Consider the following 9,393-nt stretch of genomic DNA (forward strand, 5'->3'; position numbering starts at 1 on the left):
ACAAATTCAACCTGAAAGCGATTATTTTTATAGTTAAGACATTTTTGGAGAGGTTTCAGGCCTTTCTGGTATAGTTATAATTTCTAAGAACATTTAATGTAATTTAGAAGCAATTTCAGTTTTGTGCTTAGATTTAGTTAAAAAGTTATGGAAATAGTTAAGGTAACAGACTGACGTTACAAACAAAAGTAAGCATTTTTGAGGATCTCCGACGTAATTTATGCCTTAAACCGGCATTCAAAAAAAGAAAATTACTCTTTCCTTTGTTGCGACCCCTGTAATACGAGTATATCACAGTTTCTTGATTTTTCTGATCTGTACATGAAGTGTACACTCTATTTATGAAAGTATTCCAAACTGCATTTATTTATTAGGGTATATCGATATATATACTGTAAGGTTATTTTAATTTTATTATCAGTTTTAATTTTGAGTTAAACTTCTTTCCTATCAAATCTTTAACTTCAACTTACGACTTCGGCCAGAACGTAGTTTTAGAATCACGTCTTAATACTTAATCTGGAGGAGCGGTATTTAAACCGCGAAGTTCTAATTGTTGAGTTAGAGAGAATCAGAGTTTTTGATTTGCACGCGTCTGCCTTTTTGGCTACCATCTCTCAAAGTTGTTATTACGCTCGGCCGCACTCAGGCCCTTGATAGCTTCGTAGTCAACTAGAGTTTTAAGTTGTGAACTCGCTTAGTTAGCTTCGGCTTCATCTATTAATTTTAGTTTAGTTCTTTATATCTTAAGTTCAAAGCCCGAGTGTTCGGCTTTATTGTAAAACTCCAAGACGGAGTTCTGTTAACATTTATCTGAATAATAAAGGGTTAGTTACTCTTCCATCTTGTTTCTTGTCACATGAACTCCGATTATTCGCTTAACAGTTCTTAAGATTCTTCACTTTTTACAATAACTGAGAAATACACAAGTGAGAATCCCACAACACATTCATAATTCATTCATCAAACATATATAAAATTTGCATGTCATTTATCAGATTTACCAAAAAAAAACTCAGCCATCTTTATTGGTATAAAAGTTAGTGCTGCTGTACCGTTCGTTCGATTCCGATCTGAATCCCGGAGAAGGCATAGATGTTTGGAAATGTACAGGATGATTCAAAAGGAACATCTCGATTGCAAAAGGCTATCACCATTTATCAGGAAGAATTGCACAGAATGTAAACAAGGAGTTCAAAATATTTTTTACATACTTTATAAATGCTCTATGTAATCCTTCTTGGTAACACGGACAGATGTTCAAAATGTATAGTCCATTTCACAAATGGTAATCACCATTTATGAAATGGACCATACATTTTGAAGCATATCTGTAGTCACCAACGCAAGTGCATTAGAAATGCCCATTCATTGTGTGGGGGAGTTATTTGAAAATTTATTTTTCCTTTCCCTACAATTTCTTTCTACGGGGTTTGGCGAAAGACCTTGTACATGTGCTTTCTTTTTCAAAAACAATTTTAGAACTTCAAATGCGCATTTCTAATGCTCTTGCATTAGTGACTCAAGGTAAGCTACAGAATGCATGGCGTGAAATGGACTACCATTTAAATTTTGTCACTGTTATCAAGGGGAGTCACATAGAACATTTATAAGGTATGTAAATAAATTTGCTCTTATTTCTATATTCTGTGGAGTTCTTATCGATAAATTCCTTTCAATTAATTACAGATGGATCCAGGTCAAATGTTGATGTTGGGATGGCATTTGTAATTGAAGATCACATAGAGGGCAGATGCTTGCACCATACTTTCTCGGTCCTAACATCTGAACTAACTGCAATATATTATGGTCTTTTGTACATCTCAAAGCTCTCCCACAAACAGTTCATAGTTTATATAGACTCGTATAGTGCTCTTAAATCGTTGGAAGCTTTTCCCAACACTCAGAATACTGTGGTAGTGGATGTTCTCCAGATTCATATAAAATTAACTTTTCGAGGATATGAAATCCTGTACTGCTGGGTTCCTGTGCATGCGGGAATAAAGGGAAACGAGCTCGCAGATATTGCAGCAAAATCTGCTGTTGAACTGTCCAGTCGCCTTATTCTTTTAGACACATCTGCCGTGTCATCAAGGGGAAGATTCGAAACAAATGGCAGCAAATTTGGGACGTTCAGCTTCACAACCAGTTGAGAAATGTAAAACCTAGAATTGAGCATTGGGATTTTGCTGGAAATCGTAAGGAGGAAGTTCTTTTGGCTCGCCTCAGAATTGGTCACACTAGAGGGACACATAACTACCTTTTGGAAGCTGACAATCAGCCTGTTTGTTCAAATTGTAATGCTTGTTTATCTGTCCGTTATATTACAATTGAGTGTCCATATTTTAATGGTCTTCGTCAGAAATATTTTAATAGCTGTGACCTACCTCTCGATCGTTTAATCGGAAGAGAGGGTAATTGTAATTTATTTTATTATTTAAAAGAGACTGGCTTTTACTACCTAATATAATTGTTTTGAAGATTGTGTCTTGGATTTTATTGTGTGCTTTTACCTTATTTTTATATGACTTCATTCTCTGGATTTGGTACATTTGTCCACCTGTTTTTATTTATTTATTATATTTTAATTTCGTGAATTTTGATCATCCCACCTTGTGTTTGGCGTTTCATAATCATCTTTGGTTTTGTGCCAAAAACCTCACTCTCACTCACTCACTCAACCTTTCAATTAATTAGTTATAGCCGTTGGTAATCTCCATTTTTTATTTTGAATCGCCCTGTATAGTGTTCGTGCGGTATGAAGCACTTTGAGTACACTTTAAACCTAAAGTCTTCTGGAGTGGCTGGTGGTAGGGGAGGAGGATTGGACGACTCTTCGGCCGTTCCATTAGGTGCTCAAAATCAAAACTGGAGCGAAACTGAGCAAAGAAGTACTGTCACCTACTGAGTCTATTCAAAGTTCATTCCGTCGACAGACGCAATCTTTCTCTCCTTATCAGGACAAAATTCGTAGATTTCATCTGATTAGATCAGATAGGTTGTCATAACAACAACCAATAAATCATATTTATCGATATATTCTATTTATGAGGACTGATTTTCTATGCACAGATTCCACTAATAATAAAGATCTCAAATTTATTTACAAATTTCTTTCGCAGAAAACATATTTATAGATGGCAATTCTAAATTGTTTTGCAAATTAGGAGGGGTGATAATACTCATCCAGATGAGCAATAATTACCATAGAACATAGGGTCGCATTCCCTTCTGACAGGCGGAAAAGAAGAATATTAGAATTCCAACCTGAACTTACTACAGTGTTGGGAGAGCGCATGAACGAGACCAAAATTTGCATAATCAGTTTAGTGAGAAACTCACAGAGAGTGCACAAAACGGATAAAACCGAAAAGTTGGCTTTCGAGTGTTAATTCGAGGTCAGATTTTAATGGCAAACACTCAAATGCACATCTTTGGTTGGCAAGGTCTCAACCTCGTCAACGATTGCAACAAGTTAATTACTCAAATTAATAACTGAAAACTATGTATTAGGGGGAAAAACTGCTACCTTGATTTCAAATATCAAGGTAGCAGTTTTTTTCTCGTTCGTTATCTTCTATCCTGTCCTTCTGGATTTATTGCGTTGCGCTCACTTTACTTGAAACGCTCTTCTATGGGACACGGAGTTCTGGCAGCTGGAACACAGCATGAACCTTTCATGCTAATCTAGGCATACAGAGGAAGTTGGAGTTAGTTGATAATATTCAGCCCTTAATTAGATAATTAACTTGTTGCAATCATTTGCGAGGTTGAGACCTTGTCAATCAATGATGTGCATTTGAGTGTTTGCCATCAAAATCTGAGCTCGAATTAACACTCAAATGCCAAGTTTTCGATTTTATCCGTTTTGTGCAGTCTCTGTGAGTTTTTTACTAAATTGTTTGTGCAACTTTTGGTCTCTTTCATTCGATTTCCCAACACTGTTGTAAGTTCAGGTTGAAATTCTAATACTCCTCTTTTTTATCTCTCTGGGTGGAATACGACCCTATGTTCTATGGTAATTATTGATCATCTGGATGAATACTATCCCCCCTCTAAATTTGTAAAAACAATTTAGAATCACCCTGTATATATATATATATATATATATATATATACATTTAAAAAGTGATATAAGTTTGTATATGAAAACATATGATGTACTGTAAAAAATTGTTTACAGTAAATATTAAAACCCTCTAAACAAGGCCGTATACATACGGCCTAGAATATCTTTTTATGATATCTGTAAGAACGTATATATACTACATATTAAAATATGTCAAAGAAATTAAGGCAATGTATCAAAAGTACACAAATACAGCAGAGTTTTTACATTAAAATCAAAAAAATAATTTGTTCTGATAGTAGTTTTGGGAAATTTGTGCATTCTTAGAGAAACCCTGGAGGGTTAAAATATTAAAAATGCAACTGAACTGAACTTTAAAATACTTTAGAATTTAAAAATTCTTTGAAATTTTAATATCTTAATTGAATGTAATTTTGGAAGCTTTTAAAATACGAAAAATTACTGAAGCTTTTAAAGTAATAATTCATTGCTAATGAATGCAATGTTATTATCAAAATTTAGATTTTAGTTCTAAAATTGCATTTAAAACGCAAATTTATGGCTCTTAAAATCCGAAAGGGTAATATGTTATTTAAAATGCTCAAATATTGTAAAGTATATCTAAGTTAACATATAAGAAAAAAAGTTTTGAACTGAAGTTCATATTTTAATATAAGATTTCAAATAAGTATAGGGATTTGTAAAGTAACCAAAACATTTACTGAACTATCTTTCCTCAAAATAGTACGAAATGAAATTTCTCAAAATTAAATTTACAGCGTAATTAAAAATAGAAATTATATACACTGTTGTTTAATATCATAAGTAGAAAAAAAATGTGTTCACGTTCTGCATCATTTGTATTATCTGCTACAAAGTAAACTTCTATCCATTCACTTCTGCTTTGTTTTACAAAACCAAAAATCATATTTACATACCTAATTATGGAATATGAGATGATAAAAATAGTCTAATAACTAGGTAATAATTTTTCAGCGAATTCTACGTACCAAAAAACGTAAATATTTATTTTTAAATATCTTGATTACTCCCAAATAATAGGCTAATCGAATTCGCCACCCCTTCTCAGGTAAGCACTGGAAGGTAAGGAAAAATGTGTCATAAATGTGTAATACGGTTTCAATTCCCAATGAATGATAAATCTATAATGGTAAAGATCCAGATATGCATAGACAGAAATGATTTCTTGGAGCAGTTTCTAGATAAAACTTGGTTATCCGAGGAAAATTATGAAATCTTCATCTAGCCATACCATTGAACGATAAAACTTCTTTAAACCCACTTTAACGATGGGCTCAATGATACTAAAAAGCCTTTCATTGCAAAAATTTCCATTTCACTTCATCATCTTTAATCTTTATTAATCAAGTAAATATGAAAGTAAATTTCTAGCGTAAAAAGAAACAAATACAAATGACGTTTTTAGAATGATGAAAAAATTACATTATACAAGAACATTTAATATTGACGTATAACTTCATTTAACTCATTTTATGGCGCAGTGGCTAGCGCATCGCGCAGCAGCACCACAGGTCCGGGGTTCGATTTCCGGGCTGAGCAAGGTCGAATCAGACTTTCATCCCTTGATTTCAATCACTTGGGTCGATAAAATAAGTATTAAGTTCACTTGGGGACTAAACACTGGGGGGGGGCTGACCACTTGTTCAGGGCATATGTCTACGCACCCCGGGGCTCATGGTCTAGAAAGCAGATTTTCGGGCACTGCAGATTTTTGGCCCATTAGGGCTGTACGACACTGAGTTTTTTTAACTGAGTTTTATTTTTGTTTACACCTTTTTTGAAAAGTAAGTATAAATTGAAATAAAACATATAGATCTTAAGAAATCTTAAAATAAGCTAATTAATACCTGCTACATGAAATAGAAATACCTTAATTTATAAATGAAAAGAAGCAGATCTGTGTTTTTTTACACAGGGAAGAACAAAAATTTGCGAAATTTTCGAACGGTGATTAATAAAGCAGAAACACGGGGGTGAAATATCTAGTGAAGCTAATGAATACAACAGAAAATGGCTTTCTTGAATTTCATGCCATAAAGTTACTTCTTTAAATTAACTGGCAAAAAAAGAACCAAAGTTTTTGCTACAGCAGCCTGTATCAGACGTTGTGCATGATACGAAGTTTTGCTGCATAAGAGCCCACCATCGGCGAGCGATAAAGTCGCTAAACACTGGTAGTTAGGTCCGAGGTTTGAATCCCGCAAACGGGCTGGCTGCATGGGAGGTTTCGTGGTTTTCTCTATGTGTAACGTGTATACGTTCCAGTTTCTCTTAGACAGCCCTCCAGAAAGCCATTCCTCCCTTAGGCAGATAGCCCTCGAGACCTTGCTATAACCACATAAGCCAAACCAAGCAATTGCCGAAGAATCTTGATAATTTTCCCTTTTATCCTAGCACATTTTTTTTTGCTGCTAGTTTCAAAATAGTAATCCTTACCTTTTTAAGTTATCTCACAAATACTACTGTTACATCTAGTATTGTTACTACAATTAATAGTAATAATAATAGCAATAAACAATAATGTAAGATTACACTCAATAAGAGCATAGTAGAGCACGACTTAACCATAACTAAACTACTTTATTTACTAATATGAAGTAAAATGAATGAAAAGGTGAATTAGGTGAACGTTATTATTAATATTATTTATATGTGGTAACCTCATAACTAAAGTTTCAGTGCAAACAGGATTCGATTCATGTAAGGAACATTTCTCACACATTATCTGTCTCTAACAGTTCTAGAGGCACGTCTGCCCTCATATGGTTAGCTCGATATAAGCATTTCAGCTTGGCTACAGGGAACTTGAGATTTTAAAGAAACACATCTTATTTCCCACCAACTCTTGGAGGATCTTCAAGCCGTCTGCTTGCCTCCGTTTCTTTCCATGTCTCGAAGCTGTCTGGGCGTTGTCTCGATTGCTCCGCGCTGTGCTAAGCTGCAATGACGTCACGCCTTGAACTCAATAATTTAACAGGAGGCAATCCTTGTGCTTACAAAACCAGCCAGCATTTATAGCTCAAAAGTAATGAACCCAAAAGTTAGATCTTAAGTTATCCCAAGGCTAAGCAGAAAGGATTAGCGCGTAAGTTCGCTCAAATCATTACCGGAGTGACAAGCACTACTGGTAAGAATAAAAAAAAACGCCGAAGATAGGCTTTCAATTGGTAACATGGCTTTCAGCAGTAGGAACACGCTTTGAATAAACATTCTGATTAAACTATCTTTAATCTCTTTTCTCCTCATTTGAATATGCGGGAATTAAAAATTGGCATTCCTGGAGGAAAACGGAAAGGGAGAAAGACAGAAAAGTTACTGAGCTTAAAATAACTAGTTAGTTAAAATAAATGAGTACTTTATACATTTTCTACCATTCCTTGAAATGATACGGTTGCCAAGTAATTGTTGCGCAGCCGCTATCTGTATTCGCGTTGTGTACTCTGCTGTCTGTTTTATTGACCCATTTGTTAATAATTTGTTGGGTTCAACATGTCCAGCTTGGATGTTGTCAGGCGAAAAAGCAGTTCGCTGGCTCTTCGCGCTTTTCCTTTTCAGAGCCGAACTAATTCTTTCAAATTACACATGTATGTGCTGATAGATTAGATTTTTACCAGCTGTAATTGAATCTATGCCAAAATGTTTTGTAAGCGACTCTACGCTGTTATTTCTTGCAATATGCCTTGGCCGCAAAGCATACTACTAAGATAATCATGATTATTAAATGGGAAGGATTGTGTATACCGTTTAGTGTTACTAACATCCCAGGCTTGGCACAATACGACTAGAAATTTCATTTTCTCTCCATTCAATTTCTATTATACAAACGCTATTGAAACAGTCTAAAAATATCCTTCAATTATCATCTATACATATGGAGAAGCAGTTTAGAAAGCGAATTTAGAGTGTTGGGGACATAGTTCAAAGACTTGTGTGTAGCCAGTATTTTGGAATGAATACTAGTAATGAGTACTAATTATTTTAAAACTAGAGGAAATACCAGGTGCTAGTTAAGTTACATTGAGAGTAATGCATCTATCAACAGAGAGAAAGATACCACCGTAATCTTTCTGTAATAAGGATGCAAAAAATACGATTCATAGTCACATATTTTTCACTCTGATGGACATGGAACCTAGATAAAAGGTTTCGATAGAAAAATAAGCTAATTTCTCTCTCATTATATCAGCAACAAAGGCAACAATAACAGTTTTTAATGATTTTCCTCTTTCTAGATAAATGGTCATAATGGCTCAATTATTATTAATATCGATATTTCACGTATATTCAATTTTAGTCAATTAAATGTGGCAAAACCTTATCATAATTAATAAGAAATCAATAACACGAACAAACAAAGAAGCGCACAAACAGACAGTCTTCTTTATATGTATAGATTTTGTAAAACTTACGAATTTTTGATTAACAAACTCTAAGATTTGAAAGCGTGCAGTAGCAACACTTTTCGAAATAAACTATTTTTGTCTCCGACGCGCGACACTGCCCACTCGGAAAAATGAGTGCGAAAGTTAGCGCTTTCAGAGGTTTTAATTAATATTTTGGCGAATTAAAGTGGTAGGGAGATAGGAATATCCGAAATAGCTTCCCACGAATTTTTGGAATCGCGAGTGATGTATTTAATATTTGGTAATGTTTTTAATTTCATCGTAAAACTTATAAGAATTTTTTTATTAACAAACTCTAGGATTTGAAAACGAGCAGTGGGCAACAACTTTCGAAATAAAGCAGATTTTCATTTCCAGCTTGCGAGATTGTTGCCACTCGGAAAAATTAGGGCGAAAAGTACCGTTTTTCCGAGTTTTTAAGTCATATCTCTGATTTTAGCTATTTGTTTTTAAAGTGTACGCCGACCTTTTCCGGGACGCAGAAAAGAATTGTAGAAAGTTTGGTGAAGATAGTTACAGTAGTGACTGGGGTATTAAGGAAAAAACACACAGACTTTCTTCTCTCTATATATAGATAGTACTTGTATTTATTTCAAATTGTTCTTTCAAAATGTTTTTCATACAGACACAAACTGAGGGCAAACTTTAAACTTCGTATGTACGATAGTCAAAATTCCATTTTGAGTATATTTTTTCCATAAAATGTTTATGATCTTAACCTTAATGGAATCCAATGTTAATTCTGTCGGACATCTACATATGTAATTGATATCTGTAATCTATATATTACCAGAAAAGCATTTATAATGCACACCTAAATCCGTTTATGATCGATATTAATAATAAATTTTGCTAACGTAGCAGAATTCGTGGACGGTA

This window comes from Stegodyphus dumicola, chromosome 10 (assembly GCF_044657685.1).
Source record: "Stegodyphus dumicola isolate Sdum_Otavi_A_Nest chromosome 10, ASM4465768v1".
In the NCBI taxonomy this organism is placed as follows: Eukaryota; Metazoa; Arthropoda; class Arachnida; order Araneae; family Eresidae; genus Stegodyphus; species Stegodyphus dumicola.